The sequence below is a fragment of the Passer montanus genome, unplaced genomic scaffold, assembly GCF_014805655.1.
Source record: "Passer montanus isolate IOZ18808 unplaced genomic scaffold, ASM1480565v1 scaffold10, whole genome shotgun sequence".
NCBI lineage: Eukaryota > Metazoa > Chordata > Aves > Passeriformes > Passeridae > Passer > Passer montanus.
In genome coordinates, this window is record NW_024356505.1 from 21,708,426 (window position 1) to 21,729,777 (window position 21,352).

Consider the following 21,352-nt stretch of genomic DNA (forward strand, 5'->3'; position numbering starts at 1 on the left):
CTTTCACCCTATGCCAACCTCTATGGCTCCATTTGTAATTGACCATTGTTGCTGTTTGCTACCCATGGGAATAAAGAATTTTCTATAGATAATTTTACTTTGACTTAATCTAGGCCTGGACAAAATAAGATTTCCTGGTAAATGTACATAGATGCAAAGAAGTACACCAGCAAAAAAAGACTGCAACAGACATGAAAGCAAAAGCTCATGGCTCATATTAGATTTACTTACAATTCAATCTGAAATTTGCACGTGGGTGGTAATTTATTTGCAGGTCAAAGACTGAAGAGAATCCCTTCCCAAACACCTGTTAGGAATACCTAACCTAAAATTCACAGTTTTCCATCTGGAGGGAATAAAAAAGGGTGGGAAGCAGGCAGCAGGCCTAGATAGCCCACACAGACAGATTTCAGAGAAACTAAATGGTATCAGTTGGAAAACCTGGAACTGGGACTCTGTAGAGGTCCAAGAGTGCTGGTGATGATCTTTGGGAGCAGAGGAGTAGGGAGGAGTTGAGGTCTTTCAGCAGATGTACTGGCAAGTCCGCCATAGCACTGCAGAATCTTATTGAGGGAAAAATATTTATCTCTGGTTCTCTGTCAGAGTAGCTGAAACTTTCTGCTAGTGAAATATTTCCTTGGTGCACAAATTTCCCACTTGTTCTGCTTTTCTGACCTTCCACATGGTTTGCCCAGTACAGTCTGACAGACAGCACAAAAGTCCCATAAAATCAGATGGAGGGTGCCAGACAATTATTTGCCCTCATTTTTATGAAAACTACATCAATTTGGCTGCTGCTGTGGCAATGCAAAGCAGAAAATAATCTATTCATGAATACCTGTATTCATCCACTATACTTGTCTTTGATGGCTAGGTACCAGTAATTTAGCAAGTGCCATGTTCTGACATTCATTCCAGAAGTTCAGACTGTCTCAATGGTATGGCAGCACCACTAATATAAAGTACACTGACTTTCTCTCTAGAGCAGCATTATTTATGCATGACATGGAATAATGCCTAACAGGAGCAATGAAAGGAAGAAAAGTGCAATGAGCTAGTGTGTATATGATATGACCTTGTTAACATTTCACTGCAGCATAATCTTTTTGTACTTTCAAGCATGATAAGTTAATGCATGCCACTGTGAGACACATTGGAACTGACAGATAGACATGCATTTTAAAAACCCGGCTCAGCAACTGTCACTTTACCACTACACAAAGTGTTTAAGAGACTGAAGAATGATGAGGAGAAACCTTGAGAAGTAACAATAAAAATCCTTGCTTGTATTCCTCAGAATACATGCAAATACCCTGCAGCTTCCATCTGCAGAATTTGATGAGAATAATCTAAATGAGAAATGTATATTGCGACAAAGAACTGAGAGTTTAATTGGAATTGTGAATGTTGGCATGAAAGGCTGCCAATTGCTTGTGAATCTGAGGACTTGGTACCTACATAGAAAGCAACCAGACAGGGCTGCAGAAGCTGGTCTTGGAAAAGGTTATATAGCTCAAGCCGTGTGTATGTGTAATCCAGGATCCCTCTTAGGAATAAACCTGAAAAGAATGAATGGCATGTAAATAGGACACACACTTTTAAACCCTATCACTGCATAAGCTTGTTTAGATTGGGGATTTTGAAACTGGCAGAGCATTTTCGTCCCAAACACCACTTATGTGACAAAGGAACTTGACTAAGTGGGAAATTGTGGGCTGTCAAGTGGATGTTGCATGAAATAACACAAATGCCTGGTATTAGTTGCTTGATCCATAATATACCTCTGTAAGTTCAGGATAAAAAACTCAAAAACAGATAAATCTTTCACATCAAATATTTTACTGACAGGCAGCAGCCCTGCTGCATACATTTGGGGTAATTCTGACACCTGAGAATCTTTGACAAAACCACTTGACCTTTATGTAGCAGAATGAAGGTCTAGATTTATTTTTTTTTTTTTGTGATGAGAAAAATACTGTTCCACAAAGCAGTCCTGAATGTGCTCTTCCCCTGCAGCGGCACCTTTTTCTTTCTGTCCCACCATAATGTACGAATTAAAAAGCAATAAAGGATTTTTGTGAAATCCAAACAACAGCCTCAATTGTGGTCATGCCTTAATTGTGTCAACTGCATTTGTCAGGGAAGACTTCTTTTGTGAAGACTACCTGCTTTGATGTAAGTTTTAAATAGTTTGAAAATCTGTTCATTGTCTTGCTTCTGATCAACAGCAACTCCATTGCCACAAGGCCCAGCTGTTCTGTCAACAGCTGTATTATATGATAACTCCTCTATGTGATGTTTTTTACAGTCCTTTACTTAGGTTTCTTGTTCTGTAACATAAAAAAAATGCAATTCTTCCTCTTTGAATCATTAGAATGTTCTTATTAGATCACATATAATACATTTGTTTGTGACTGAAGTTCTGGTGTAGCGTTAGAGCTTTTTCCCAAATTTTATAGCATTTGGGTAGTGGTGAAAGAAACTGGTTGTAACACAATATTTAAAGATAACTGTGAAACTCCTGAAAGATGAACAGGTAACTTTCTAAATAAACTACTGTGGCTCTGAGGGAGACCTGGAGTTCTTATATGTGCTAAGGATATAAAATTCTCATGAAAAAACTCACTAAACAAATTTCTTTCATTCTTTTTTTTGAAAATAAAAAAAAATTGAGGTGTGATTGAAATACAGGTAGTAATAATTTTATTTGGCTTTAATGATGAGGTTGAAAATAAAAAAAAAAAATTGAGGTGTGATTGAAATACAGGTAGTAATAATTTTATTTGGCTTTAATGATGAGGAGTACACCAATAGCTCCTACATGTGTGTAGAAAATAATAAAAATATCTTAAAAAAACCAAAAAGGTAGAAGACAGTGCTTTAAAGGGAGGTTTTCCACCCGTAAAAGAAAAAGTAATTTTCCCTGACAGTTCCTCTATGAAATAGAGCAGTGGAAAAGTGAACTGGAGACCATTGCCATATTGTCTTGTAAATGAAAGGAAATTTAACCATACAGGTCTGAAATAGTAGGTATTTTGAGCTCTAATACCACCCCCCCATATTTTTAAATGAAAAGCTGGAAAACATGCATGACATCCCCATACATGCATTCACGGTAACGTAATACATGCAGTGAAGTATTATATGCTAACAATAAATTTGGCTCAAAAAATATTGGAATTATAGTTGCCATAACATTGGAAAGTTTAGTTTAGAGAATAAATGCACTGGAAATACCTAATCATTTCACTGGGAGTACTGTTCATTGTTGAATGTGGTTTAAACCACTAAAATGAAACAGTAAATGCAGCAATAAAATAAATCAGTAATAACATCTTTTTAGACATTATTCCATCCTTTTCTCTATTTTTATTCTAAAAGAAACAATTTCCTGTAATTTTTCTTATTTTTTTCTCAAGGGTCTAGTTTTTCCATCGCAAGCCTTCCAAAAGGATTGAAGGGAGGACTAAGGAGGATGTCTTTCGGAAAGTCTTTAAACTCCTTTCCATGACCATAAATCATGGAAGAAAATTTGTTAAGAAATCTGATGACATATACTGTTTTCACAGCAGGAGTCATATCTTTCAGCCAGGCTTGGATTGAAAGAAAATAAGAGGGAAAGGCAAAAAAGAAGAGGAAACATAGTACTGGCTCCAGATCATCTATGAATTGTATGTGTTATGGTTGCCCCTCTATCAGGAGACCAGAAATGAGGCAAATGTAAACTTCAGATATGGATCTGGATCTTTCCTCTCTCTTTGGTATTCATATCAATGTTTGCTTGTAGTCGCATTACAGATGAATCTGCTGTAAAATAGAGATTGTCTCTTTGGAATTCGTGTCAATGTTTGCTTGTAGTCGCATTTACAGATGAATCTGCTGTAAAATAGAGATTCCAAATGGAAAATTCCCAGACTCCATGATGAGGTCCTCCTGTGTTTGGCTTAAAACTGCAAACCTGAATCCACATTTGACCTTTAAAAGAATTTGGGATGGTATTTTCTTTAATTTTTTTCTGACTTTGGAGGGTGTGTCACTCCCCATTACAACCAGCTGCAACCAGAAAACTTTGTCTGATTGGTTTTTATACAGCAAGATGCACCTTTTATGAAACCATGATGGACATACTTTCTAAGAACAAGGGTAAGGCTGGCTTCTTTTTCAAGTAGTCCTCAAATAATCTCCAACTGTAATACAACATAAAGTTTTTTTCTATCTCATTAGCTGTATTAATCCCAAAATCATTGACAAAGTAGAAAAAAAAGCATTTAAGAAAGAGTTTTCACAAAAATGATGGCTTCCAAAAATGGCAGAAATACATTGAAGACCTTAATAAAAAGAAACAAGCATTTGACTTCCATAAATCTTTTTAAGTTTCTCATCATCATCATTATTATTACTATTATCTCAGTGAAGTCAGTATACAAAGCAGTGATAAATGTTAATAATTGTTTCTACATTCCATCGAGTGTTTTGTTTTAAGACAGTGTATCACCAGTGATGCATAAATCTCTAGAGGTTTGGACATGAGGTTGCTCATACAAGCAGCTTGTAGTTCATATCTCTATCTGTTTTATCCTGAGATTGGAACCAGACTAAAGAATAATCTTATCTCCCTGGGGAGACTGAGAGGTGTATGTGCTTCCAGAATAGAGCAGCTTGGTTAAAAAATGACATTGATATCTGAATAATCTCTGGGATTCATTTCTGCAAAATTAAAAGCAGCATTCATTTTCCATATTTTCATTTTAGAGCAATTCTCTGCCAAACCTGCCTTAATCTCTTAAACTGAGCAATGTTTTGATGGAATCATGAAACATAAGTTCTTTCCACTTTATTCATACCCTTTCAATTCTCCAAGTCCTTCTCTACATCCAGTTGCCTTGAAAACAATCCCGGTCTTCAGCAGCATCTTGCTACTCCAGCAGCGCCCCTCTTGCCATCCAGGGTGTCTCTTGCCATTTCATTTTTGCCTCTTCCCAATGACTTCTCTGCCATTATGATGCTGAGCCCTACCCAAAACTCAGGGGAGTCGGACTTAATTTTAGACAGAGGCCAAAGTGGTTAATTTTAAATTCAGATCCAAATCTGCAGTTTCCTGTGTCTTTGGCCTTTTTTGATACAGCTTTCCAGCTTTGGCACTCCCATGCTTATTTCATACTCACATTCCCCAGTGTGTGGGAGTGCTGTTGTTTGGGTCAGAGAACTGGAATTCCGGAGTCAGGAACTCATATTCTCCTAAATTACTCCCTTCATGGCCTTTACGACTAGCTGTTAACTTGTTTATTTCAATGACACTGACTTAGGGTGTTTCTCTTTTTTAATGCCAACTTGACACATAGTTGACATAATTTTTGGAAGCTCTGTTTATCTAATTTATAAAGCAATATCACTTTGAAGCTATGAAAATTGTCACAATTTCTTAGTTTAGCCTCTGTGAAACTGAAGCATATTAATTCAAGAGCAACTTTCAAAAATTAGGTGCTAATGCATCCAAATTATCCATCATCTACCTAAACAAAAGACGTATTTACTAACCTCACAGAATGGAGTTTGGTTGCTTTTTCTTGCAGACCCAGCTGCCTTCCCAACCTTCTTATCTTCCTGGCATCCAGATGCTCTTTTCTTCCCATCACCAGGAGGGTTGTCAAAGGTCACAGCCTGCGGATCACTGAACTAGATTAGCTTTGCAAATTGCTACAGCCCTAAACCTCTCATCCAAGATAACAGCAAAATGGCCCTAACTTAGTTAACGATTTTTTTTTACCAGATTATTACTATCTCCAAAAATGCAGTTATCAAATCTTTTAGTGCACTTACCACGTCCTTCAAATTTTGCAAAGCGCTGCATGCTATTTTACAGTAGCTCAGGAGCAAGCCTGCATTAGACACAGCAAGTTCTCCACTTGTTTTACTTAAGCAAAGACCTTCATCAGAATTATTTTCCTTGCTTCTAGCATGAAGTATTGATTCAAACCATCACTGTAGAGAAATACAAACATTGTCTCCGACAGTGCTGGAATTTGGCTCTCAAAATGTACTGGAGAGGCAGAGATAAAATTTTTATTCAATGCAATCTCTATGCCACACATTAAGCCAACAATCTGAGTTTTCCTTTCAGAAGCTCCCAGAGCTGTTATTGCCAAATCTCACCGTTAAACCAGGACACATAATTTTTGGGTTTTAATTTAATTTGGGTTTCAATTTAAGCACTCTCTTATGGTTTTGCTTTTTTTTTTTTCCCCAGATCTTATTTACATTTTATTCTACATGTCTTCTTAAGAGATAATTTAAGCACTCTCTTATGGGTTTGCTGCTTTTTTTTTTCCCAGATCTTATTCACATTTTATTCTACACGTCTTCTTAAGAGATTGAAGCGCTCATATGCTGTACAAATTTAGGTTTCCACACCCACTCCTACTTTTTCAGTTTTAGGAGGCACATTATAACATGTGAAATCAGTTTTTCACAGAGCCAATAGTAACAAGTACATATTTCAGCAGATTAATAATTCTCTTTACTGTTGATCTCATTAGTTCTTCTCCTTCCTTTTCCTTATGCCCTCATGATTTTAAAGTCCACCCAGTGATTTCAGTGATCAAGTCACATTCATACAATTATATGATTCAAAGATATTTTAAGAAGAAAATTAAACAAACAAACAAAAAACGAGTTGGCAATATGAACATTTTCCTCTTTAATAACTACCATAACCATTAAAAAACCCACAAAAATTTCTAATTTAAAGTGGAAAATATATTTTCTAACTTGGTGGTATCCACCATCACTATAAACGAATTGGCAATATGAACAATTTCCTCTTTAATAACTACCATAACCATTTAAAAACCCACAAAAATTTAAAGTGGAAAATATATTTTCTAACTTGGTGGTATCCACCATCACTATTATCACCACCACAAAAAACAAGAGGAGGAGCCAGAAGTGGTGCATGATCAGTCAGCTCCACAAAAGAGTGTTGTTTTGGGAGCACAGTTGGTTTGGGTTTCCTGTCCCTAACTTTAGCATCCTGACTGTTATGTGTTTGCTCTGAATTAGTCACATAGGATTTCTCAGCAGGCAACCTCTCATTTTGAATTGATGAGTCTAGATCACCCTCTGGAACTGGCTGTGTCTTTCCAAAGACCTCAGAGGGACCTACGTGACTGACTTAGAATAGATGTCCCCATGTTTTCCTAATGATGGAACTATATTATTACCATGTATATAATGCACATCTCTTTGTGCATGAGTTTTGCTGTACACATACATAAACATACACATACAAATGCATGTAAATAAATATGTGCCTTTTTATATATTATAAAGAAATTCCACAATCTAGATACACCAAAGTTGGGGTAATGAAATCTAAGCACACAGTTTGCTTTCCTGCAACCAAACTTTCACAAATGCATGTAAATAAATATGCACCTTTTTATTACAGACAAATTTTTATTTATTACAAACAAATTCCACAATCTAGATACACCAAATCTGGGGTAATGAAATCTAAGCACACAGTTTGCTTTCCTGCAACCAAACTTTAAATTATCTAAATTGAAAACAAGATGCATGTGTTTGTTCCTTGCCATTCAACCCAATCTGGCTCAGTCAAAATGATTTACTACCAAAGGTCACCATGCCCATGCAGCAATACAAACATGCCCAGGTAGCAATTTAACTACAGCAGAACAAAGCTAGAGCAGTGCTGTGGCCAGGGAGAAGCAGCAGATATCCTGCAAGCCAATCCTTGAAGCAGGAATCAAAACTGTTCAAGCCAGGGATGGTATCTGAGACCTTACATACAACTAGTGAAGTTCACAGCTTTTATCAGCATTTTGCTTTGTAAAACAAAAAACCTTGAGTCAAAACAATGAAAGGTTCCTCTGCCTAGTCCTTTAAAAGAATCTAAGCAGAGAAACCCATAACTATTAGCAAAATTTACAATTTTTTCTAAACCTCCCCTGAAATCCCTTAAAGATACTGATTTGAAAAAATGAAGGAGAAAATGTTCAGTTAAATGTATCAGTAATTTATTGTACCAAAAACAGTACCCTTCTGCATTACGTAGCAGCTATGGAGTAGACAATGTGATCTGATATATACATATGATACCATATGGTGTGATTATTGACCTATCCATGTGAAATATGGCTTGTGCAAAACATTCAAAGCTGGTACAGCTAAGGCTTGGAACCCAAGCAGAGCTGATAGGACAGTGTGGCATGCATTTGTTTCTCCTGGCACCTGAACACAGATGGTAGCTCTTTTTACAGGCTACCAGCCTCAGGAATTCCTCCTTCATGCTGTTTTTATTTTTGTGTGTTTTCAAAGGGTATATTTCTTCTTTAGTACCATAAGGACAAGAAAATAACAGTCTGAGGCTGCTGTTATTAGAGCTTCTAAAGAACAAAAATAACATATATAGATGAAAAGGCTATTCCACTTTATTTTTCAAATACTTGGAAATGCAGATAATGACCTTGCTTAGCTTTTGTTAGTGCAACATCTATTTCATGGCAGTGAGCAGTGGAATTCCACAGAGGCTGAATCTTCTCTTATGAATGAAACATTGATATGCAGAGTTGTATTTTCATCACATCTCCATACCCTTATTTTAGTTTTATTTTTATGGCATTCTAGTAGTGCTTGGTGCTAGTACATGAGTGTGCCTACACTTTTCTGTTATCCCTACCCTTTTCTGGTCCTGCTTTTTCAGCATTCCTGCAGGCTCTCCCATGAGAGGCAGTGAGCAACACACATCTTCCCATAGTAATGCTCATCAGTGAACAGCAGGACCAAAGATGGTTTAGGTGGATTATATGCTACTCCTTCGTTTTAGCAGATTTTCATTTGAATTATAGCATTTTGCCTATTTTCAGACAAAAAAAAATGCAGCACCAAAAATGTCTGGGGTTTTTTTGTGAATTTGTATTTCAACACTCTATAGGATATGGATCACCAAAGATTAATGTTATAAACAAAAGAATCAGAACAATCATAATAGCTTTCTAGAAAGACAAACAGCAATATTCCTCTTACAGAGCTGGCATCCACATTAGCTGACAAAACTCTGTCAGGAACTCCTATGTCCCAAGGACAGCATCCTTTCTGAATCATTATTGCCATGCACTACTTATAATTTCTTTAAAAGGTAGGGAGCTGGAATAGAAAAGAAATCCTGGCAGAAGCACAAGGATTTCTTAGATGGAGTCCACCCACTGAGATGTTTGAGGAAGCAGCTGTAGGCAGAAAAATTATTCAAGTGGGATCTGAAAATGATTCTCAGAAGGAGTGAAACAACATAAACACTCAGCTCATTTCCACATTTGCACTGTATTTAAAAGAAAATAATAAATGCTGCACTATGACCAGACAGAAGGTGTGTTGGGAAACCCTCAGTATTCCTCATCAATCTGTTTTAAAAGGCACTTTTGGTATTAGGAACACTGATAAAATGATTGAAAAAGGCACTTCCTTTTCTCATCAAAGTCATTTACCTGCTACTGTAGACAACCACATCATTACACTGCATGAATATAGTTGTCAAAAAGTAGCTTCAAACTGTTGGTTTTAGGCCCCAGTAACTTCCTAGAAGTCCAGCTGAGACTCTTGTCCCATTCATTGCCAGACCTTTTTGTGTCCAGCGTGAATATATTCACACAGTTTATATCCATGTGTCGTAGTGCCCTTCAGAAGAAACATCCTTTTCTTCCTGGGCACATGCTTAGGGAAATAAATGGTGCCTTCTCCGAGACTTTCCTTTGCAACATAAAACTAGCAAAGTACTTTTTAATTCTGCCACGTGATGGGGTTTCTGTTCTCTGAATATTGTCCAAGTCTTTGCTTTCACCTATTCCTGTCTGAGTTCACCTTTCAGTAGTAGAACTGATTGAGACTGCTCTAACTGTGCCCCTGTAATCAATAGCTCTTTAAACCACAAAGCATACAATAAATCCACGTTAATACTTTAAAAAATAAACCCCAAAAATGGCCCAAGCATCAGCAAGGCACCAGGAGAAGCACAAGGACATGCGATATTCCTATTTTTTGAAATTCAGATTAGTGGGTCACCAAATGTTTAAACCTTATTAGACGACAAAGTAACTTTCTCATTTTTCAGCCAAAGGACATGACTGATCTCAGCATGGAGCTAAACATATCAGTTTCTTAATGGTATTAAAAAGAAGAAAGTTTGATAGGGATGGGACTTGCGGGAGTGATTATTCCAGGCTGAGAAACTGTATATTAGCTTTAATAATACTGTGATAAATCCATAATAAAAGAACAAATTATTATTTGTATTTTTTGCACTCTCTAGTCCCTGAAGCCTTTAGACAAAGAAAGAAATCTGTGTCCCTGCCCAGCCTGTTCTCCACAGACACAGGAGGAGTCCAGGATCCCTGCCAGTTGTGTCCTACTCTTCCTTTCTGCTTTTATAAAACACTTTATGTACATAATTTTTTGCCTAACATTTTGTATTGCGCTATGTATTTTTTTTAATGTAAAAAATACCTACCCTGGAGTTGGAAGAGAAAGCTGTGAGACGGTTCAATATTTATCCCCATTCAAATGTGACTGTCTGTTCTGGAGGATGCCAGGTGCTTCAAACACTGCCAAACATATGGCAGGGCTGCGGCGCAGCCGCCTTCGACAGGGAGCTGAGCTAATGGCCCCACATGCATTTCATTTAAAAATATGGACAACTATTCAATCAAAACGAATTTTGTCATCTTGGTCAAAACTGCATTCAGTCTGTGTTGAGAGACTTGAAAGGCCGCTCGGCTGCCCATATTTTATAACAATGACTCATTCAGCTGCTATAATCCCAGTCAGATACAGTACAATGCTATTCCTCGCCTGCTCCTTTTCTTTCAGCTGTAACTTTTCCTCTGCTATGCACAAAACTCTGTGGTTGTCAAGAAGGTCTTGTTAGCACCTGCTTTAGGGGCTAGCTACTTATATACAAGGCTTTGCACTTTCATACTCTTTTTTTCCCTCCTCTAACTCTGACCCTTTTTCTCTGAGTATGAAAACATATCTCACCTTTACCTTGCAGCTACAGGACAGGAAAGCAGCTACAGTTACAGATCTGTATGATACAACCTTTTTCCTGATTTGTCTGATGAAAAATGTATTGGCAAGTAGAAAACATTATTATCCCAAAGCAATTCCTATACAAAAGCATAACAACCCTAACAACCCCAGCAGAGGCAGCAGATAACTCAGCTGTAATATTTTTTGTTTAAAAAAGGGATTTACCTTCTATCATGGTTTCCTAGGCTGGTTCCAATGCTCATTAAAAGAATTGGTTCAAAAAAAGTCTTATAAATCCTGCACCAAGCAAACAATGAACCTCCTCCTTAAAAAACCCAGACAAAATAATAATTTGGCAGAAATAAGCATATAAAATTATGTATGGGGCTCTTTAGAAAGATATGCTCCATTTCAGGAATAAGAGTAAATTAGATATTAAAGGCATGAGGCAATGTTAGAAGTAATGATCAAATTAAATGAAATTTTTTTTTGTAAAATAAAAAAATAGTAATTAAATAATCAAACATCCAGTGCCAGGCTGCATTCACATCAGGATACGAAATTTCCACTAATTTAGCAGGGAAAAAAAAGGGAGGACATAATAATTTTTTTTTTGCCCATAAAGAAAAAAAAAAATGCTACCTGCCCCTATTGCTCCCTCTCCTCCCACCTGTTCTGTGTGGGTGAGCACCAGACTTTACATGCTGGGCTCTGTGTGGGATCACCCAGCTGAGCACTGGGTGATCCCACACCTCTCCCCATCCAGCAAAAACCATCCCTTTGCTGGTGACAACCCCCCAGCCCTTGTCCCCAGTGGGTCTGAGCCCACTGTGACAGCCACCCTTGCCACAACCTGCCCAAACCTGCAGAGAAAAGCTATGGGGAGGCTCTGGCCTGGGGTCACAGGGGTGCCCAGAACCTGAGTCTGGATTTCTTTAAATGGCTCTCCATTTGATTCTTGTTGGGGTGGAAGGAGGAGCTAAGGGCAGATTATTCTGGCTAATTAATCAGCAGACTGAAGTAAGTGGCTAGACCACAGGTATTTGGAGACTGTAAACGTGGTGTATGCACTGACTGACTGAAATAGCTTCTCAACAGCTGTAAGTTATCATATAGACACTGGGCTCTTCCATCCTTTATTAACAGCAACTGAAAAAACTGCTCAAATTTGGTTTTATCTTATGCACAGCATTATGAAAAAATAATGAAAATATATTCCTCTATAGATTGTTACAGCATTTCTAAAGACATGATGTCATAAAAATGAAAAATAAAAATGGCATAAAAATGCAATTAAACTGGGCTAGAGCTTATTTAAAGCCCTATTTTTTAACTCTTTTAGGGAGGCCCAAAAGCAGGAAATATTTGTATCTACCTACATATGCATAGTTCTTACTTGCTATTAAAGTGAAACATTTGAATTATCATTACTACTGGCTGACAGCCGGTGAATGTGGTTATTTGTCAGCTTGTATGTGTTTTCAGGCAAGATATCCTCCTGATTAAGGACCGAAGGTCACTTGTGGAAAGGTCAGTGAACATCTTGTTCTGATTCAAAGATGGGGAGAGACAAGCTCCTGCGCATCACATCCGACTGTGTTCATTGTGTGTGCGAATGGGAGCAGCTGGACATTGTTGAACAATCATCCTTATAGGCACAGGCTGTGTCATAGCAGCTAAGGAGCCTCTAAGGTCCTCCAGTGTGAATATATCCACCTTTATAGAAGCAGATAATGAAATAAAACAGGTGACAGTTTTTTTGTTTTTTTTTAATGCAATTAAACAAGCCAGGTATGCGCTCCCACTTGGGAACATAACATATTTTGAAAAAAAATGGGTGAAGGAAAGAAAATTCTGCTAAAGGCATGAAAGTTGTACAGTGTCTGTCCTGTATAGTGAGTGAAGGAAAGAATTTCTTCTGCTTAAGAGCATAACAAATAAAATGCAAAGCAGACTCATAAGTTATGGGAACATATTTTCAAACTGATGAGCACAGACAAGTTGAACTCCTGACCAGTCAAGAGATGCAAAAACCCTAATGAGTTGTAAAATGGAGTATTACAGTTTTTTGAATGGCACTGAGAGGTAGGCTGAGAAGAAGTTTAAACTTATGATGAGTCCTTTTGTCCTTTGTCTTCAAAAGAAGGAGGCATTTGTTCATTGTGTTGATTTGCACCCCAGCTACGTAATCTCATGCCTCACATTTTTCTTGGCCTTCACAAAGACCTTTTATTTCCTTTCTTCCCACCAACTTCACTGCTGTGATCTTTTTAGCTCCCATCTGGATTATAAGAGATAGATCTCAACCAGACACAGGACAGGATACATTGGTGATTCTACTGAAATATAAATATCTCGAGTGTCTTTGAGGTATACCCAGAAGATTTTACCTGCCACTTGACAGATCTGGGGCAGCAAGGGAATTTTCCCCAAAATCAGATTGGTGGGGGTGATTGAATTATCTACCTTTATCTGTAGAATAATGTGGTAGAATGGTTAGGATCATCTGACAAATAACTAACACCATAACTGCTAATGTAAACTGAAATCAGCAGTGGAAAACCTTGATCCCCTCAGCTGGCTCTGTGATGTATAACAATGCTTTTGGACCTTTGCTATAGGTCTGCAAGTTGTCACAGGGAGCTGGCAAGATTTTTGTGGCTGAGCATCTATTAAATGGTCAAATGCAGTAACAAGTAGCTGGGCTTAGTGATCTAAACAGTCCTTTTCAGTTCACAGTCACATGGTAATTTTACTTTTTGCATATACTAGGCCTGCTAAGCAAAAGAGAAAGGTAAGTGATGTCCCACTGTAAGGGCATTGTGAAGTGGAAAATTGTCACCATTAGTTTCCAGATGAATGGCCTGGTGGTTTTCACTGGAATCTAAGGTCATGACTGTGTGTGTAATGCTACTAGGACAGATCTGCTAAATTACCAATAACAATGTGTTCTCTTGTTCTGATGCTGTAAAATTCATACATATTTGTTTCGCAAAAGCTTCTATTTCAATATGTCTCAAATATCTTATTAAAAGAATTATTCTGCTATTACAATTTAATCCAATGTGTTATGAATATGGTATTTGACAGCCTATGGCTGAAAATTCCAGCTGCCTTTCTGGATTAAGAGCATAAAGTTTTACAGTTTTATGTGGCAAGCCACTAGGGTCAGCAAAAAAGGAGCCTGGATTTTCTATGCAGATTAGGAAAGCTGCTGATGAATTGTTATTCTTCTCCTTAGTGGGGGTCCCAAGAGACCAAATGATCTGAATTATCTCCTCATCACGAGCGGATCTGTCTCTCAGGGGAAAGGTCAAGAATAAGACAGGGCAAGGAGTACAGGCAAAGGGTTGAACATGCTTTGAAGTCTTCAGCCCAGTGTGGCAACACAAAATGCAGACGTGAGAGGCTGGTTGAAAGGCTATCCTGATTCCCACTCCAGAGAATTCCTCATCTAAATCTTCTCCCCACAGGAAGAGGACCACTTTTGTTAAGTGGTCTGGATGAAAAAGCTAAAGGATGGTGCTTGGCAGCAGGCGATGGTTTCTTTGGAAATCAGGATGGAGAAGGCAGACAGACAAGTAACCAGGCAGCCACTGGCCACAGGCTGCTGTTCTCCATGCAAACATCTTCTGCCATGGAGGTCATGACACAGCAGGGTACTCAAAGCTTATCTGTGGTAAGCCAGGAGAAAAAACAAGAGTGAGAAAGCCAGGGAAGGAGTATCTTTCCCAGGTGGTAGAGAGCAGATTCACAACATTAACATTTGCTAGCGATAACTCTGGGCTTCAAAGTCCCCTAGATATGGCACAGGACTTCATTTCGCTGTGTAAACTTCAAAGAGACTGTTGCTATCCCAAAGTTTTCCCGAGTAGTAATTTAATCTCAGTAATTTCCTCCAGGCAATTTAAACTTTATTCTCAATAAATCAGACTAGTAAAATAAGAATAACACAGAAGGTACAGAGCTAATTTCATTTATTTATTTTGAAATGGTGCCAGGGGATCTGTTTTGGACTTGAGGCTTCTTACAATCAGGTGTGGATGAGAGAGATATGTCACAAAACTAGGACCTGGATCAATTTCTGTTGATTTTGGTCTCTATTCATGCTATTATACCAGCTGTCCATGAAACACTGTTTAAATGGTTAAACTATTCTAGACTTTTGAGTTAGAAAAATGACCGTTTGTGATGAGGACTGAAAAAATATCAGATCAGGAAATGTAACTTCCTCTAAACACTCAAAAAATTTTCTTTTTCTGAAAAGCTGCCAGTGAAGCCATCCTAAGTGGTTTTAAATTATTTTGAGAAACACAACTGCGATGTATTAAAATGGATGTTAGACATGAAAGATCATTCAGCTCCAAAAAGGACAACTTTTGTTCAGTTGTGATGAATATTTAGCTAAAATGCACCAAAAGGCACAGCAGTCCTGCTCTTTTTCTTCAACTGTTTTCTGGCAAAGACTAGGTGAAACATGAAACCCTGGCAAGAAATGGGGACAGTAAAGAAGCAATAAGAAAGGTGGGAAACAGTGGATGTCTTACATGAAGCATATGCTCTCCTGTTGCTTCGAAGAAAGGGGTATTTAAGGGGTATTTAAGCCACTTCACCCTACCCTGACCTCTGGACTGAGTCTAAGGTAGCACGATATTTTTCAAATATTTTCTAGGGGTGTGTGTGTGGATGTCAATCCTGAGCATGTGATTTCCAGAACCATTTTCTTCTCAAAGAGCTCTTCCCAGCTGGGGAAGCAAGTATTAAGCAGGAATGTGCCAGCCCCGGGCCAAGGACCAGGCAGTGTCCAAGCACTAACCTTCACTTTGTCCAAGAGGCTCCCTGAAACCTTCTCATCTCACACTGAAAAATCCTCACTCACAGCAGCTGCAACTGGGGATTTATTTACAGGATAGCTTTCATTAATTTTGATAAAAATTCAGTGTTGGCAGGAACCACTTTTCTCACTACCAAGACTTCCTTTTCCATTTCATAAAGTATGTCAGTGGCACACAGTTAATTACTGCAGGTGTTCTAAGGCTGGGGATGAAGTGAGGAATGCAGAAGTAGCCATGGGAATTCAGGGGAGCAATATTAATTGAACTATCCCAGTTGTAACCACAGAAGGGACAAGGAGAGGTCCAGCCCCCGGATCCAAAGCCAGGCTGCTGATGCTAACCCCATTGTGGCAGATGTTTATCTGAGCAGTCCTTAGGAGGTTTGGTTATGGAGATCCCACAGTCTGCTTCTGCAGCCTTGTTCCTGAGTTCATCTGACTGATGGTGAGAAACAGTCACTTCAGTGCCTGGCATTGAATGTACTCTAGAGTTCAACATCTTACTTTTGGAAAACTGAAAATTATAAACAACTAAACAATGCCCTCCCTATTATGGAGTGTTTAAAGGAAGATGAGATTCACATTCTTTTAACTGTTCCTCGCTTTCTTTTTCATTCTGCCACTCTCCTCTAATAGACCAGGAGGTGTGATACAAACAGCAAACCAAAAGCAAACACCAAGCAGAGCCTCAGACTGGATGCTTTCTCTGACCAATGGTTTTAAACCTCTACTTTCTCAGGAAGTGTAATTTTACCAAGCATCGTGTAAATCAAAGGAATATGGACCCCTCAGCAGTAAAGTGGTTGATTTGTCAGGGAGATAACAGTGGGAATGCAGTTTGTATCAGGAAGGCTGATTCAACCTTTTGTATTCATGAAGATTTTGATGGATTATGTGAGACCAAGTAGAGCAAATGTACACACCATTACATTAATGCTGTAAGATGCTCTTTGGCAGCTTATCCCTAAATACATTTGCAGGACTACTAGGGTGCTAGCAGTGTTGTCCCGGTCTACAGAACTCATGATGACAGTAAAATGGAGATATCAGAAACTGTTGAAGAAGTGTTGCTTGAGTGGAGCACACTACTGTCCAGGGACATGGCTGCTTTATATTTACTCTAATACTTCTACTGAGAGGAAATTAGATAGTCAACATTTTGATGAAGACACTGCATTTGCTGCCTAAGGGAAATGTATCTCCCTTCCAGGAAAGGATGCATTGCTACAATCACTCATCTTGAATCAGATGCAGAGGTATAAGGAAAGTATAGATCTGACCAAGGGAGAGCTTGTTACTCTCCAAACAAAACACCATCCAAAAAGAGAGGTTTCTGCCTTCTGCAGCCAGAAAGGAAACTGCAGAAATTATAACAAGGCATTGCTGTGGCTCATTTCATCAAAAAACATTTCCCATGCTAGCTGAGCTGCTTGCTGTATATATCTATTTTCTCTTGTCTTGTATTTAGTTCATGAGAAGTCTGGGGATGAAACCATCTTCTCTGTTTGAACAGGAGATATCAAGTTCTTAGTGGGCTAATTGCCACTTTAATATAAAATAACAGACAATAACAATCACTGTATAATGACTGAATATTGGGAATAGTAGGGCATACTGTTCCCTCTGGAAGTAACTGATGTTATAGCAAAACTGGGTAATCATCATCTACTGCTGAAAGGAGCAGAAAAGGCTATGTCCTGTATTTATACAAATTGGGGTGCTCTCCAGTTTATCTGTGAAGACAGACTTGCAGACTCTTGAAATATAATTTGGGAGATAACTGGATCAGTTCTTCCCAGCGGATGTAAAGCAATGAAGCTCTGATGAGAGAACAAAAGGGAGAAGGATTTGTTCACTGAAGACATAAGTTCCAAATTAAACACAAGAAAATATGAAGCTCAAAGAAGGGCTTGAGGAAGGAAGGGGGTAGAAAAGCAGAGATAAAGGAAAATAAAGGGATATTGTAGAAGAAGCATAGCTGTGTGTTGGAGTGCATGTTGCTGGGCATGGAAATGAGAGGAGATGTTGTCATTCCGCTTTCTGTGCACTGAATCTTTAAATGTAGATGAATGTCTTTCCTTGCTGTGGAGGCAGCTCCAAGGCAGCTGCTGTCTTGTGTTTTAGTGCAGATGCAAAATAGTACTACAGCAAGATGGTTTCATCCTCTTTGCTGACCAGCAACTTACTTTAAAATTATTTGATTTTCACTTATGGTGGATTTTTTGTTTGCTTGCTTTGTTTTGTTTTGTTTGTTTATTGTTTGGGGTGTGTGTGTGTGTGTTTGTTTTTTTTTAAAAGTTGCCTTTCTACAAGAAATGAAAGCAATCTGGTCTGGAAGATAAAAGCAATATATACTGTAAACTGAAAAATTAATTCTTGTGGGAATTGCTGATAATATAGCAGTGCTGGGCACCTACTGCCAACCAGTTAAACCATCCCCGCTGTCAGATGGTACCAGGGTTGCTCTTCCCCACCAGGAACACAGGATCCCATGACATGTGGTGTCAGTGACATGGACACCCACTTTGCAGTGCACCACACATCTCCAGCTTTCTCCTGTCCCAGTTTGGATTATTTCCATCACTACCCAGACTCAAAATTCTCAGAGTTAAAGCATGCCATTAGTAGTCAGTTCAGCACATCATGCCCTCAAGTACAGTCAGGATGACTCATAGTGCAGTTTTCTCGTCCACCTCTTGTATTGAGAGCCACAAATCAGTGGGGTCACAGTCTCAGCTTTTGCCTCCTTGTCCCCATATCTCCACCTTCACATCATATACCTTAACACACTGTACACATGTCTTTCTGAAAGTCTCTGCACTTTGAATAATTACATGCAAACGGGGTCACCATACCACAGACCTTGAACTAGTATGAAATCCTTTAAATATCATTTGTAGTAGAAGATCCTAAGGGTTATTCTCATTTCTCAGTGAATTTATCTCTCAACTAAAATTTATGCATTTTTTTCTAAATGTGCAATAATAGCCAAAGCACACACTTCCATCTGTTAACCTTATGTTGAGGGAGACAGGACAAAGCTCACAGTGCTAAATTCCAACCTGAGTTCAACCTGTTCTATTCAGTGCAGACGAATGCATAGAGCTGGGCACTAACCTTAACTCAAGCACGAGAAATAGGAAAGATGTGTAAAAAATATATGTGATTATGTACAAATTACACATATGAAAAATTATGGTTGTGCAAGTCTATCCATCAAGAAAATGACAGCCTATGGAAACTGTAACTTGCAGCCCCCTTCTTTCCCATCAGTGACATGAACTGTTTTGTAAACATTGTCTGACCACTCACTAAATTGATTGCCTGTAGAGATTCTCTTCAGATTCATGCTCCCATTAAATGGCTTAAAAATTTTGTGATGCAAGGAATGCATTTGATGACCAAATTACTTTAGCATGAAGGATCTCTCTGTAACAAAGAATAATGTCCTTTATACAAGACAGAGAGCTTTCCAGGAAGCAGAGTCAATGTTGCAGACATCATTTGAACAGCTCTGTTTGACAAGCTCCCTAATCCACTTCCATTAGAAAAAAAGAAAAAATGAAAAAATAAAATACAGAGTCTCTAACTTTCCAGTAATATTCATGTACAGGAAGAGAAAGGAAAATTGGGAATAACACCCGAGTCTTGTTACCTTCTGTCCCCTCAGAAAAATTCTATTGAAAGCATTCAGCTAGAGTGGTGTGTGGCACATAAGAGCTTGAATAGTATTTTTAAAAGTATCTATTAGTGAATGGCACACAAAATAAAAGAAAATGTATGGCCTTTCAGCCTCTAGGTCACCAGGTCAAGTCCAGCTCACACAAGCAGTGATAGAGGTCATTGTCATTGGAGGGCTTCATGGTCAATATGACATTGGCCTCTAAGCCATGAACTGCGACATTAGAGCTCTCGTTCCTCACCAGGAGATGAAGACATGACATTGCTTCTACTATCATTTAAAATTCATTTAAATGCTCATTTAAATTCAAATCACATTAATATTTAAGGTTAATAATAATCCTGGTAGCTGCATGTACATCTTGAATGCTGCACTGCCGTTCGTATTATGAGCATTATTGTTAAACAAGGGCACAGTAAAAATGCATACCACTTAACAACTTCTTTTCCTTGGTGCAAACAGTCATGCATGATACAAACTAGCAGAAAATCAGACCATGCCTGTAATGAAAATTCTCAATCAATTGAAAGATTTTTGGTACATTTACCAAACTTGGCTGCCCTCTTTCTGAATTATCCAGAAAACTCTTCTCCAAAAGAATTAGAAGGGTACAGGCATATAATGCTCCCTTTTGAGAGGCACAAACTTAAAATACTTACTCATTTTGGCTTGGCATTCTCTCTTACCCAAGGAGTTTTATACCATGGAGTATTTTAACAGGAATTATTAATGTATGTGAGGAGAGAAATTCTTTTTTTTCACAAGTGAGAGACCAAGTAAACAAAGGTTATACCGTTCTTTCTAAAATTAAAATGGTCCTCAACTACCTACCAGGAATACTATTGTAATACTGGGATGAATCAATCCATCTTCCCTCTGACAATGACCTTTTCTATAGTGTTTTATGCTGCAAAATTTTAGCAGCACTCACTTCATAGGCACTTTGCCTTACAACAGTTTTCTTGGCACTGACATCCATCCTATTACCCTCATATTTTGAAATGTATTTAGCATTTTATTATTGAATCCATCTGTGACAGTGCTTAAATGTGGATTTTTGTTGTGAGTAAAAAGCATTATGGTCACAGTCAACTTCAAATTTTCCTAGTGCAACTATATTTTTTCAATAGGAGACTATGTGTGACGTGGAAATGGAGGTAGATAATTTTTATTTAAAGAAAGTTGCATTTTGCAGATGATGGAATTCATGCAGTTTAAAATGAAGGCTTGAAAGCTGTGATGTACAGGCTTGAAGATTGAACCCAAATCTCTAGCAGAATCCATCAGGTACTTCAGCACTCCATCAGTTTTGCCAGCAGTCAGCTTGGATATCTACAGGATCCTAAACTACACTGGAGCAATGGTGCTCAGAAGCAGCAAAGAGGAGTCAGAAGTCTGGCCCTGTGAGGAGGCTTGAGGTGGTGCTGCCTACATTCTGCAGTAGACAAAGCATCAAAGTGCCTCACAAGAAACTGCATCCCTTCCGCCACCCTGGAGGTGATAGCATTAAGCTCCAGTGGGATAAATCCAGAATGAATCTGCTCAGCAACATGAGTAAGGGCTCCACAATTCTGCCCTATATTTTTGTTTCTGGAAGCCATTTTTTAAAATCTGTTTGTAGATGAGGAAATTAAATGCTAAATTTCACATCCTCCCCCACACTCACATTGCAAGACTCATCTAATGCACATTTATGTAGAGTCTGATTCCCCTGCTAAGTGTTTCTATTCTCCACCTAATTTGGCAGCTAGTGAACAGTGCACAAAATAAATTTAATTGATTTGTACAGGTATTAA

At 38.4% G+C, this 21,352-nt stretch overlaps 1 protein-coding gene across 1 annotated transcript in view; it reads right to left on the reverse strand.

Moving 5' to 3' along the window:
• Window positions 1–5,602: 5,602 nt before the first annotated feature.
• The window catches only part of CDK14 (cyclin dependent kinase 14), a 382,986-nt gene continuing 367,236 nt past the window's right edge, over window positions 5,603–21,352 (reverse strand). The window contains exon 15 of the mRNA XM_039707409.1: window positions 5,603–5,661. The gene's annotated coding sequence lies outside the window, so the exon portion shown is untranslated. The remainder of the gene's footprint in view (window positions 5,662–21,352) is intronic.